General features: G+C 44.5%; 1 protein-coding gene across 2 annotated transcripts in view; it reads left to right on the forward strand.

Moving 5' to 3' along the window:
- Positions 1 to 5,532: 5,532 nt before the first annotated feature.
- HS3ST5 (heparan sulfate-glucosamine 3-sulfotransferase 5) overlaps positions 5,533 to 14,274 on the forward strand; it is a 195,644-nt gene continuing 186,902 nt past the window's right edge. Inside the window, exons 1-2 of one of the 2 annotated variants that reach the window (XM_055715004.1) lie at positions 5,533 to 5,693; positions 11,743 to 11,937. The gene's annotated coding sequence lies outside the window, so the exon portion shown is untranslated. The remainder of the gene's footprint in view (positions 5,694 to 11,742; positions 11,938 to 14,274) is intronic. The other variant, XM_055715003.1, reaches the window with a different exon arrangement.

The following is a 14,274-nucleotide window of genomic DNA, read 5'->3' on the forward strand; positions in this document are numbered from 1 at the left end:
GAATTTGATACTAAGCCTAGTATCTTTGGAGTTCTTTCTCCCAATGTGAAAGTCTCTCTTTAACATGCCAGTCACATTTCACTAAAATCTTAAATAAAGTACCTCACAGCCAATTATGGTTTAGTATGTTTTCCTGTATATTTAGAAAGAGTTGCCAAAACTCTCAGGTGCTGCAGATAAGCCTGCAAAGCAGAGCTTCAACAAAATAAAGTAGGAGATGGTATAAATTCTGAAATATATCAAGGTTAGATTACCTTTGTTGCTTTGTATATCTAAGATTTGAATTGATTTTTCTGGTATGAAAACAATGGGGGGAAGGGACTCCTGATGTAATGCTTTGCAGAAAACAGAAAAGTCAATAATATGCAGACAGCTTGAAAATATAGTATTTACTGATTCAGTGAAGCATGTTTTTAGTGGCTTATGATGGCAAGTTCCAACCTAACAGAAGTATGTCAGCTGTATTTCTTATAAACTTTATCTATTCTTGTAGTGCATGAGTTTGCATAATTCCATAAGATCCATAAACACCTTAACTTTTTATGAAGTTACTGACAAGTACAGTTTCTTCCCCCAAAAAATAAATTATTCCCATTATAAATTAATAAAAAATTGGGGTATGAGACACTTCACATTGAAGAGAATGCAAGTGTGAAAAATTGGGATATAATTACGTAAAACAACACACCTTTATGACAGACCAGATGTTTGACAAATAAAGCAACACTCTAATCACCAGAATTATTACTGAAACTTGAATTTTAAAATGAAATTGCAGGCAGAATCTATTCCTATTACCATTAGCTACAACTGAGACCATGCATCTATGTGCGACAAAACAGTACAGTTTTTAGTGGTCAGATGTTGTCTTGTGATCTGAATTTTGTATTTTGTCAAAACACCACCATTCCAAGCTACCATCTCAGTTCCTTTCTTTATGTAAGGAAGAGTAGCCATCTTGCACCAATCAGTGTCATTTTCTCCATCATTTTGACTTTCTTAGAAAACTCTCTTGAGTATTCAAAACGCTCACTTGGTTTAAAAGCAGTCAATGAGATTACAAACCAATGTAACCATATAGGAAATGTAATAAAGGCTGGGCATTTAAATCTTACTATTCTTATCTATTGCTGTTGGATTTGCTTTTTTTGCAGCGAATGACAGCTCTTGTTTACTATTTTCTTCTCAAAGCCTGTTTGTAATAAATGATACATACTTCTTCAAGTTACAGTACTGAAAATTAACACAATAAGGTTGTTGGACAATACGCTTTGTAGTAGAAAAAGAAATGAATGGAAAAACCCCCACCTTTGTTAAAAAACAGAGGGCTTAACTTTGTATTTCCTTAAAATAATGGCTAACAAGTATCAGCTATTTTTGTACCACCTGAAAGGCAGGAATCTTGGAAAGCCCACAAATTTACAGTTTTGTGTCAGCTAATATCAACGTGATTATCCTATACAACATATGCAAAGAGAGACCAGTGTGTGATGCCTTACACCTCTCCCATACTACAATAGGCAGCTCTCAAGCAAGGAGAGAACATTTTGGACTTAGTGAAGAAAACAGAATGAAAAAGCAACCAGCTAAAATATACTTACTTACAATATTTAACAGGCTATCTACAGTAGCAGTAGGCACTCATTCATTTTTGAGTATTTAATGACTCCTTTTGCCACAGCTGGTTGAAATATAGCCCAAATTTTACACTATACAGTGTTGATTTACATCTCCTTCCGATCCCAAATGTCTGCTCTTGAAGCCAGGCAGTCTCACACACTCAAAACATTCTTCTAATGTATCAGTAATTTCTTGATTTTGTAACTGGTCTTAACGAAAGTGAGACTGAGATTTCATTTTCTCAGATTAAAACCATTAAATACCCAGCAGTCTCAGGCCTTTCTGTCTTTGGGCTAAAACAGCATAGTGGCAGCTGACTATGTCTGAGGAGTTGGTTAGGGTGACAAAACACACCCCTAAAACCTTCCTTCTTGGGATAAACACATAAAGAAAGATCATCTAGGAAGTGGGTGAGTCCTGTCAACTGAGATTTTTTAACATTTCCCAGAGTTTCATGTTTGTTTTTTGGGCGGAGGACTTTTCCTAAGCCACAGAGGGTTTAGAAGCAATGTGTGGAGGTCTTGAGAGGATGTAGGTGTTATCCTACACTCCACATCCCCCAGTGAGCAATGGGATGTGTTTAACAGCACAGCTTAACTATGAGAATTGAGATGGTCTTCTTTCATGCTGTCTCCTACACATGAGATGGCATTTGTTTTCAGGCCCAGTTTCCCCTGTAACATACCAGCTTCTCGTATGCACTGTTGTCACCCAGCTAGCTCTACTCATCATTCCCATCACCTTTCCCATTCTGTTTTCCCAGATAATCATGGGATCAGTCATCATTTTTGCACATACTATCTTCCACTCCCAGACCAAACACAGCTCAATTTAGCAGTGACAGATTCAACTTACCTGAATGCAGACTTTCCAAAAACAAATATTTTGGCACGTGTCAGTTAGGACCACAGCCTAATGTCAAAATGTCCTACACCAAAAAACAAACAAACAAACAAAAAAAACCCAACCAGAAAACATTGTACTTTCATTTTTCCACAGATTTCTTTCAATCAAAGAAGTTGCTTGTGTAAACAATCAGGTGCAAGCTACAACTTTCATATTCGTTCTGTATCAGTGATTCTATGACTTCTCCAAGTGGTAGCATTTCTGTATGGCGCTTGGCAGGGTGTTGAGAGCTGTGGTTTTAACTACTCCTTTTTCATACTCATTTTTTGAAATTATTTTGATGTATGTTATTTACATAATGGGTATATAGCTATATAATGTACATGTGCACACACATTTATGGATAAACATATAACTTCAGACAATGTATTGGGATTAAAGGGCATATATGTGTATATACATCTGTAACATACATGGAAGGACAAAAGGGCCCAGTATATATCCTATTTTCAGACTATGCTTTTTCATGGTTTTTTTGCTTCGTTTCTCTCTGTAAAAGAACTGGAACTAAAACTTTAAATGGCACACAGTCTAAATAATACATAATTAAACGGGGAAGGTAAACTTATCCAAAATCCTTGTTACAAAGTAAGATTTTTTCATATGCTGCTGTTCACCTTTATATATACTACCTTAAGCATGGCACAGTGTTTTTACCCAAAATGAACACGAAGTGGCAAAATCCCACAGTATATTTCTTTCTCATTACTCTTATTATTGAAAAGACCCTTTCTAATTGCAACACAGGAGAGGGGAGTTTACTATGAAAAGAAAATGGCTTGTCTTTAAAAGAATTTGATCGCGTGCTGTTGTTGCCCACCAACAATGAGCTAAAAGAGGTTAATGGATCATGGGTCTGGCAAACAGCCAGGCTACCTCCGGCTTGATACATTTAATTGTGTAATCTGGGTTAAGGTTTGGTGCTTTTTTTTTTTTTTAATAAGGGCAGGAATTGTTGGTAAATAAAAGTTAAGACTTTATTCATTTTTTTTGTCCCCGAAACCAGCACCACTTACCACTGATCTTGACTTGCACAGCGGGAGGAGTGAGGGCGCGCAGGCAGCACCCCCCGCGCCCCAGGCTCCCTGCGCCCCCGCACTCGGGCGCTGCGCTCCGCGGCCGCCGGCCCGCCCGGCGCAACCTGCGCGGGGTCACGGCGCTCCCGCTGGCCGGGGGCGGGCAGCTGCGCGGCGCACCGCGGGCCTCCGCCGGCATCCCCAAGGTGCTGAGGCCCGGGTCCTCCGCCGCCCGGGCGCGCATCAGCGCCCGCTCCCGCCTCCCCCGGGGTCCCAAAGCTCCCGGGGGGAGCGGTGTCTGGGGTCCTCTGCCCACTCCCCGCGGCAAACTCGGCTTGCTACTCAGAAACCGCCACCTGGGGCCACCCCTCCGGCAAGTGTGCGTGTTTGGTTTTGAGGTTCTGGTTTTTGAGAGATTGAGGGAGAGAGCTACCGTCAGGAAGGGCGAGCACACGGGAAGTATGCAGCTCCCTCTCCCATCTTGCGTGTTTCTTGGGTACGCTGCCGGAGGAGGCAGGCAACAGCGGCAGCGTTATAATGCAAATCACAAAGCGAGCAACTTTCAGTGCTGCCGTGGCTATTTTTGAATTCTCTCCCGAGAACGGGCTTTTTTGGTGTGCGTGTTGCCTCCATCCCCCCCCCCCCCCCCCCCCCCCTTTTCCCGTGTGATTGTTAGAATTATGCCCACCCTCTCTTCTCTGCTTGCTCCCCCCCACGAAACCCCGCAGTAACGATGCACTGTCCTCGGTCCGCTTCATCAGGTCACTCCGCTCAGGCAGAAGGTGAGCCGAGCAGGGAGAGCAGCGTTTGCGGCGGGGCACTGCACCGCTGCCCGGCCAGGGCGGGCCCTGCCGCTGCTCCTCCGTTCCTCCGCCGCCGCTGCTGGGGCCCGCCGCCGGCTCTCGGGGGCAGCCGGCTCCCCCCCTCCGCCCCTCGCTTCCCCCCTCCAGCCGCGCACCGGCGGGGGCCGCCTCCTGGCACCGCCCCGGTGCCTGGGGGAGCGCGGCCGCGGCTGGCGGAGGGGCGGCTGCGCCCCGCGGAGGGCCCAGCCCTGCCCTTCCCTCGGCCGCCGGGCGAGCGGGCAGCACCTGCCTGCGCTGCCGCCTTAGCGGGCTGGGTAGGAGGGAGGCAGGGAAGGAGGGAGGCAGGGAAGGAGGGAGGCAGGCTTCTCTGTGCGCGGGGAGAGGCTCCGGCTCTCAGCTGGGCGCTACCGGCAGCGGCAGCCGCGGCCGTGCTGCACCGGGGGTGGTGGCGGCTCCCCGCACGGCAGGAGAGCGCCGCTGCCGCGGGACCGCAGCTTTGGGGCGGGGGGCTCAAACCTCGCCCGAGAAGTAGAGACAGAGTTTTGCTGTTTTTTTCTTTTCTTTCCTGGTGACTGGGCTTTTTATTATCATTATTTTTAATCCCTCCCCCCCCCCCCCCCCGGCCGCGGTGCGTGTGCCACCGGGGAGGATGCGCGCCTCCCCCAACCCCTTCCCCGGCAGCTCCCGCCGCGGCGGCGGGGCGGTGCGGGGGGCCGCGGGGCCGGGGGCGCGCTGGGCCGCACCTGGCTGCGCCGCGCTGCGCGGGCTGCGGCCCCCCAATTCCCCCGCCGCCCCTCGGTGCCTGAGCAACGCGCACACACGCACGGAGGCACTCACTCACTGACTCGCAGCAGCGCGCTGCCGAGCTGCCCAGGCTGCCGAGCAGCGCAGCTCAGCGCCGCGCAGCCCGCCAGGAGCCTCCTGCCTCCTTCTCTCCTCCTCCTCCCTCTCTCTCTCCCTCTTTCTCTCTCTCTCTCTCTCCCTCCCTCCCTCCCTCGCTCGCTTGCTCTCGCTTGCTCCCGCTCGCCCGCCGCTCTGGAGGATGCCCGGTAAGCAGCGGCGAGGAACGGCACCTCTGCCAGTGCGTGATCTGACGGGTTAGGGACCGCTTTATAGTGCTGCCGCCCGCCGGGGGAGGGCGCGGGGCGGGGGGGCGAGGGGAGGGGACATGACAGCGATCCGAGGCAGAAGGCGGCGGGGCTCGCCGAGTGCTCCTCAGAAGGACTTTTAGCTGCGCGGCTGGGGCTCGGATGTGGGCGCCGAGGGACGGGGTCTGTGCACCGCAGCGGGCACCGGCCGGGGCGGGGGCGCTTCGCCTGGGCTGCGGGTCGCTGCCTGCAGCACCGCGGTGAGTACGGGGCTGCGCGCCGCGACGGCGTCCCGCGAGGACGGGGAAGGTGCCAGGGGCTCCCTGCCGTGCCAGGGGCTCCCTGCCGTGCCAGGGGCGCCCTGCGCGGCGGCTCCGCTCCCGCCTTGCTGCGGCCGGGGCGCGAAGGGTACGGTGTCCCCGGCGCGCCCCGGGGACGGTGCCCTGCTTCTCCCCCACCTCGGTTTTGACGACGTCCCCGGGGGCTGGCAGCGCGGTCCGGTGTTGCGGGAGCGGCGGTGCCGCCGTCCGGGCAGAGGGGGAGCTCCGCCGGGCGCCTCACCTGCGGAGGGGAGCAGCCAGGTGCTGCGCGCCCAGGCGCGGCGCTGCGCGGGGCGGCGAGCGGAGCCCCGGCCGGTGCCCCGGCAGCGCGGCGAGGGGGTGCCCGCCGCTGCCCTGCCCGCTGCGCCCCCCGTGCGCTGCAGCGGGCGCCGGTAGGAAAGCGCTCGTGTCCCTCAGGGAAGGCTTAATGTTTGCAAAATGTTTGCGATCAGTTCCTGCGTGGCTCTTGCGTCGCTGGGGTTTGCGCACGGCTAACTCTGCTCGGGCTGGGGCTGAACTCCCGCTACCCAATGCCAGGGGCGGCGGGCAAGGGGCTTTTTGTTCTCCTAGACCTCCTGGTGCGATTCGTGGGAAACGTATGTAAGGGCTGACTGCTGGAGATTTTTAAGGGGATTTTGCTAAATCACGTAAATATTTTTTTCTTACTTTTACAAGGTCTGCTTTGACAATGATCCTTTTTCTCACTGTTTTGCATCCTGTGTATGATGACTCTTCCACTGAAGTCAATGGCAAAACTCCCAGTTGACTTCAGAGGAAGAAGGTTCTGAACGATACCGAATACTTTTCGAATGAAAGGGACTGGGCAGAAAGCTGAGAGATGGCAAAGTGAGAGAGATGCAGAAAAGAAACTTCATTTTTAAAAGATGGCTTTTTAACCAAAGAGATTTAGCTGCACTCTGTCAGAAATGTCTTCAAGATTTTCATTCCCACTTTGCAGTGGAGAAATATTGGAATGGTTTCTTGACATGTTTCATATCAAGATAGACTGAAGCCCATTGTTTTACCTACAGACATTATAAAGTATTACCAGATCTAGTACCTTATACTTTTCCCCTGCTGTATATCTTTTTTTTTTTTTCTGCACTAAGAAGTTGGAAGCTGAGGGATACGACTGGATGGGCTCCCACTGACTTCAGTGGCCTGTGGATCAGGCCCAGAAAGGCTCAACACAGAAGTAAAGGGAGAAATGTAGTACAGTTTGTAAGGAAAGGTGTTGCATAAGCATTTAACTCATGAACAACTTGCCTCTAGGGAGGAGGAAAATCTAAATGTACATGAATTTTTTATCCTGTTTTTAGAACTCTTTCACAACACAGATACAAATAAGAAAGAATGCTTCTGATTAATAATTAAAATGCCCATATTTATATGGATGACAAAGAAGATTTTATGCAAAAAAAAAAATCCATTAGCAAATGGAAGTTCTAGTTCACAGAACGTCCTCTGTTCAGTGCAGTATTTAGATTGGGAGCAGTCAGATATATAATGAAACACAAACGAAAATACTGATATTCAAATGACAAAAGCTAGTCTTATTCCTGTAACCTGACTAACCATTTTCAGTTGCTTGGAATGCCTTAAAAAGGGAAGTGTGAAGACACACTTTTAATTCTTTTTCAAATCTGAGTGTTGAAAGAACCCAAAAAATGCTGCATGTGGTCAACAGCTTGTCAAGTATCAGAATTATGCCCATACTCCTTGAAGAATTTAACTATTACATTGGTAAGTGTGGTGGGGTAACCCTGGCTGGACGCCAGGTGCCCGCCAAAACCACTCCATCACTCCCCTCCTCAGCTTGTTGGGGGAGAGCAAATATAACAGAAAGCTTGTGCATCCAGATGAGGACAGGGGGAGATCACTCTAATTACTGTCATGGGCAAAACAGGCTTGACTTGGGGAAAAAATAGTGTAATTTATTACCAATAAAATTAGAGTAGGATAATGAGAAATAAAACCTAAATGTTACACCACCTTCCCCCCACCCCACCCTTCTTCCCAGCTTAACTTCACTGCTGAGTTCTCTACCTCTTCCCTACCAGTGGTGCAGGGGGACAGGGAATGGGGGCTGTGGTCAGTTCATCACATGCTGTCAGTGCTGCTCCTTCCCCCTCAGCCTCTTCCTCTGCTCCAGTGCGGGATCCCTCCCACAGGAGTCAGTTCTCTATGACCTGCTCCAACGTCAGTCCTTCCCGTGGGCTGCAGTTCTTCACACACTGTCCCAGCGTGGGTCCCTTCCATGGGGTGCCATCCTTCAGGCACAGACTGCTCCAGTGTGGGTCCCATGTGGGGTCACAAGTCCTGCCAGCAAACCTGCTCCAGCCTGGGCTCCTCTCTCCATGGGGCCACAGGTCCTGCCAGGAGCCTGCTCCAGTGTGGGCTTCCCACAGGGTCACAGCCTCCTTGGGGCATCCACCTGCTCCGGCGTGGGGTCCTCCACAGGCTGCAGGTGGGTATCTGCTCCAGCGTTACCCTCCATGGGCTGAGGGGCACAGCCTGCCTCACCATGGGCTTCACCAGGGGCTGCAGGGGCATCTCTGCTGCAGTGCGTGGGGCACCTCCTGCCTCCTTCTGCACTGACCTGCGTGTCTGCAGAGGTGTTGCTCTCACGTGTTCTCACTCGTCTCTCCAGCTGCAATTGCACAGGTTTTCGTTCCCCTTCTTAAACATGTTACCCCAGTGGTGCTACCACCATCACTGATGGAATTGGCCTTGGCCAGCAGCGGGTCCGTCTTGGAGCTGGCTGGCATTGGCTCTATCAGACATAGGGGAAGTTTCTAGAAACTTCTCACAGAAGCCACCCCTGTGCCCCCCCTGCTACCAAAACCTTGCCACACAAACCCGATACAGTAGGGAAAACAACCTTTCTCAGTTATGGTCCAATAATGTTTCCCTTCTAAGCACAACTTTGTGTTAATAGGCAAGTATGAAAAAGGTCCGAGGTGCTGCATCTCTTTTTCAGCTTTATTTGTAGGCATCTGGTAGAATTGTCATTGAATTGAACTGAATGTGCCACTGATACTTAACTGTGAACAGATTAATACGTTCATGTTACAATAGAAAAAAATCCTTGTAAAATGGACAAATGCTTCACTGATTGTCTCTTCTCTCATTGGAATTACATAGGGAAGACAGAAACCTCCCTTTTAAAATGTCATATTACAGGTTCCTTTCTAATTTTCCTGTGAATTCAAATGCTTTTTTTAATCATGTGTCATATATGGAGGTGAAGGGTAAATATTTTATGGGACATTGGATGGAGAAAAATTTTCTTTGAACTGCTTTGTTGCTTCCTGTATTCTCCACTTTATCTGGTGCTTACTAATACATTGTAATGCTATGATCTATTTTTGTTGATAATACTTCCATTTCAAAGTCAAATGTGAAAAGTATAGTGATTATTTCCATATTAAGAGTTCTGGACTGTTTTGGTTGGGGTTTTTTTGAGGGGTGTTGGTGGGTTTTTTTTAAAGTCCAAAGCGATGCTTAATCCTCTTTGCTTGCTTGAATGAAGACAGTCAGCAGTTCTAAAAATGAAGATTCATATTTGAATAAATCTTAAGTTTTGTCCTGAGAGCCATTGTTTGAAATACTGTATTCTTTTCATTTTGATGTTCCAATACTTGTTCTTCATAGGTGCGTATGGAAATGCAGCCAGTTCAGCATCTCCAAAACAGAAAGTTAGGTCTTTAAGGCTTACCTGAAGAGTAAGAGTATGTAAGATCTGAGTATTTAAAACAGGATTGAAAGAAGCCAGATAATGAACTGCCAGGAATCTCCAGGACATGGTTCTGAATATCTGTTACTCACTTTTAGCATGTTTATAAATCTCATCCTGTTTTGAGGAATAAGTGCTGTTCATCTTTATTCAGGTACATCTTTTTCTAGACTATTTTTGCTGTCCCTTGCCTGCCTCTGAAATGTGTTTATGCCATTGTATTGCTATGGTTGTCAAGTGAGTGGTAGCGAGGTCTCTTAGTATTTGAAAGTAAGAAGCAATATTAGCGTGACTCTTGAAGGTCATCTGAATTTTGTAATTCTTAACACCTTTAAAAACTTTTTCAAAGTCAGTTTGATTCTTTGTTAATCCTAGAACACATTCATCAGATAATCTATTTAGGACTATATTATTCTATCCAGCAATTTTAGAACAAAAGCCTCCACTGTAGCTCAAATCAATCAAAATATTGGTTTTAGGTTATACATTGTACATATGGAACCTGGCATGTAAAGCAGATGGTATGTAAAATTATGCATAGGATGTCTGGAGAGCCATACAATATCTAAATGCAGTGCAACAGAACAAGGAAAGAGTGTCACATGCAACTTAAAATACCAATTACTGGCCTAGCCTAGCCTCAGCTGCACTTTGTTTTCATGTGTGTGTTTGTATGTGTGTTAGTGTGTGTTAATTTTCTCTTACCTCAGTCAGGACTAAAAAATCATGCAGATTGAAATGATATGCTACGGGCTAAGTGAAATAAAGATGCATATACCAGTAATACTTTAGTTTAGTTTGGTATCAAAATACAAATGCATGCAAATTGAAAAAATAATCAAGAACAGAACTTTTAGTCTTTTAAGGAAAATGGCCAGACACCATTTACTACCAAGATTGTGGTTTTATGTTTTATTTATGTACCTGGTTTGCCCAACCCAGCAGTAGCACTTCTGCCCTATTGCATAAATACTGTGTTAGCTCCACATGCTCTTTTTGTAAAGTATTACAAGTCTGTAAGCACAAAATTTCTTCCTGAACAAACAAGCATTACTGTGCATTGTTAACTTAATCAGATGAAATGGTAATTGCAGAAAGATTCACATCAGCAAAACCCTTAAATAAATATTAGTCTTTAAGCATGTGTGACCTCAAAGGGACCTAATCACCTGTTTTGTTGAACAAAGATTCTTTAATGATCAATGACCATGAAAAGTAATAATTTTCCCAAGTTTATTCAAGTGTTTAAACCTGTGGTTATAAAATATTGTCAGCATCAGGCAACTTTAATTTTTAACTTCCAGGGGAAAAGCTTTAAATATTTCTACTTTTTTTCTTTTTAATGTTTTGTATGGTTTAGAAGTACTGCAAGCTATTAACTGTTTTAAAAAGAGTTTCACAGCTGTATTCTTTGATATTTCTAATCAAAGTGAAATTTTGTATATAAGGTATGAAGGATGAAGTTTATAATGAAGGACTACTGCAAAGTGAACTCTAGATATAATATTAGGAACTAATACTGCATAAGGTAGGCTTTAATAGCCAATTTTGTAAGTTCCAGACATTTTTCAAGGAGGCAAATTGAAGGAATGACCCCCTGTTTAAACTGTTGAATATCTCCAAATATTTTGAAGGCTTTTTAAAGTACCTGAGTTGCCATAGAATGTTTCACACTACAAACAAATAAACAAAAAAAGAAGATAAATTCTGTACTTTTTGTGCCCTAGCCCTCTTAGTCCTTTAGGATCTTGTTGCTTTCAGCAGTGTTGCTTGAGAAAATACAGCTCACTGTCTGGGGGATAAAAGTCAAGCATTTGTCCTGATATGTTACAGAACAGTGTCTATCAATCCATTTCTCTTTTGGAGATGAAAGAACTTTTATCCATTCAAATCACTGTAATACAATCTTGTATTATAATGGCTTGAACAATCTTGACTGCACACAGTTGCTGGAGTCTCCAAGGGACTGTCATAAATAAAACTATTAGACTGTATTACAGCACACAGGTATTCAGAGTCTACCAAGGGATGACAGGATTTTACATTACAGCACAAATTGCTAAAAAATGTCTGCGAATACCAAAAATGATTGGTAGAAGGACTTCATGAACCGATTTATAATCTAGCTATCTGTTTATCTATACTATTTTTCTTTAAAAGTATGTAAAGGAAATATTAGTATTAGTGGATTAATCCTATGTAGAATTTAGTGGAAAATGAGCCAATGAATAAGGGATTTGTCCTCTACAACAGGTACTTAAGCTTGCTCAGCAGCATGTAAACTTCCTGCACTAGCTGACGGACTTTCAACCTACATCGAAACCTCCCTTTGCAACCTGGCATTGCTACTATGATGACAGCTTTAGAAAACTGGCATCTCATGGGAGACAAGTCAGTTTACATCAATGGAAATGGATTTACACTGCCTCCTGGATTCTGTGCAGACAGGTTTGGTTTTATTTTTTTCTCTTTCCAGATACTGTTATAGAAGGTGCGACTTTTGCCAGATACACAGACACAACTGAGTTTGCTAAAACCCTAAGTGAACCTAGAAACAAGGTTGGAAATGGTGGAGACATGGCAAAATCAAGTAAAAAATATGTAGGGATTGGTCTTACTGTTTTTTTTTTAAGAGAGGAAAAAATGTACTCTTTTATGAAAGATCCTTAAGGCAGCAGTAAAACATAAAAATAAATACAACTGAGTTTAAAAATAAAATTACAAAAGCTGAGTTACCTAACATGTTATGGCCATGGGAGAAGTAACTAAAGCTGATGTACCAATAGGATGGAAGCTTCAAAAGAAGACAAAAGCCAGAACATAACTATTTCCCACATTGGAAATCCAGATGGCCCTGGCAGATTTTGTGTGTATTTGTATACACACATATCTGTGTGTATATATGTGTTTATATATATAATCTTTTTCTTCTAATATCAAAATCTCTACAGTGCTATGCTTCGTTACTATTTGGTTTCCTCACCTCAGCGGGGATTTGCTGGTTGTTCTTCCTTTCTGACCATGAAGATACAGAGGAAGATATGACAGCACAATAAATAGCTGAGTGGTTAAACTGTTTCCTGAAGGTAAAAGAGCAGCGTCCAGTGGTTCGCCTGCAGAATGTTTTAAACCCAAGGCTATAAATAATAGCCAGCACTGCCAACAAACAAACAAACAAACAAACAAAACAAAAAAGTAACCGAAACCTGAAAAAGGAGAAAGCAAAGTGAATCATCAGTTCAGTGTCTGAAGCCAATGTTACGTTATGTCCTGAAAAACATGAATCTGAAAGATATTTTGCCAACAGGGTAGTGTCATCTGCAATCACAGTTAAGATCTTCCTGTTAAGACTTGAAAAAGCAACTACACTCTTACCTTGAAAAACCAGGAAAGTTTATCAGACAGTGTAATGTGGAGCTTCAGGAATACAGAAGAACAGAAGATTACAGTAGAGCAGAGGTGTATTTAATGCAGCACTGTATTTAATACAGGAAATAGATATACCATTTTTTAATATCAGCTTTTGATGCTGAAAAGGCAGTTGATTGGTTTGAGTGGAGCTAACTTTGGCATGATATCAGAAGTAGGATTTGGGGGAAATTATTTTAATTTGCTGCTGCATGTCCTCGTCTTTGTAACTGCTGTGTAAGTATAAATAATGGCAGAGGTGGCAGAAAACCCTTCCTATTTATAATTTCACATTCCTGCCTCTTGTAAAAGGATTAATCTCCAATTAATCAGTGAATCAGATTTGCAGTAGGAAAACAGTCTATCAGTGTAGAGTCTATCAGTATAGTCAGACCACATGCCTTTATTTGTCTTCTGGTGGAAAATAACATTCCTGAATGGTGATGCACAATCTGGCTAAAATAATCTATTATAATCTTTTTGGTAAAGAATTTAAAAAATGAAAAGATGACTGGTAACTTTTTTACCAGCTACAGAGTTTTCACTCAGAGGTCGAAAAGCTTTGAGGAGAATTAGTGAAAAGTCATTCTAGAATTAGAAGTTCTCAGTTTGCATGTACCAAACAATTCTGGTTACAACTGACATTGGTTGCCCCTCTTCCAGTATCCTGTATTCAATGGTTTTTGACCTAAGAATGAAATTAATTTCCTTCAGGTAGAGTCAAAAAACCCAAGCTTCAGAAAGTTGAATTGTGCAACTGCAGAAAATGGAAACCCAATCCGGCATTCAGATCTACCTAAAAATGTGTTTCATTTCTGTGGCAGCTTTCCCAGCAGTTCTTTGAGGAACTGTTCCCTGGCTGCTAGTGGGGTAGATTCAGGTGGACACGAATCAACAGCTCTTTCCTCCCTTATATATTGAACCTACTGTGTTGTAAGTACCTTTCCTTCTCTCCTGGTGGCTGGCAAAGAGGCTGTCTATGGTGCAAATACTTTAGAGACATTTGTGTATACCTCCACCTTACACAATTTAATAACAAGAAACAACAAAGGATGAATTTCCTGACAGAAGCTTTACTTACCAGCATTATCCCTGAACAGAAATTATTTTCTTTAACAAAAATGGATCGAAAAAGATTTATCTGTCATTCAGATTTGTCGTCTTGCTTCTTATGTAAACAAAGCGCAAACTAGAAAATTTTGGTTTCTTTGCCTCAGAACCAAGTAAGATATAAGTTTCTTAAAGATATGTATGTCATTTTTCTTTTCTTTCCTGCTTTCCTTTTTGGGGAAGCAGGGAAGAATTTCAGTGAGAAGAAGAGGGGGAAAAAACAGAAAAAGGCATAACAATATTTTTAAAGTTTCAAATAATTTTCTC

The sequence above is a fragment of the Falco cherrug genome, chromosome 6, assembly GCF_023634085.1.
Source record: "Falco cherrug isolate bFalChe1 chromosome 6, bFalChe1.pri, whole genome shotgun sequence".
Taxonomy (NCBI): domain Eukaryota; kingdom Metazoa; phylum Chordata; class Aves; order Falconiformes; family Falconidae; genus Falco; species Falco cherrug.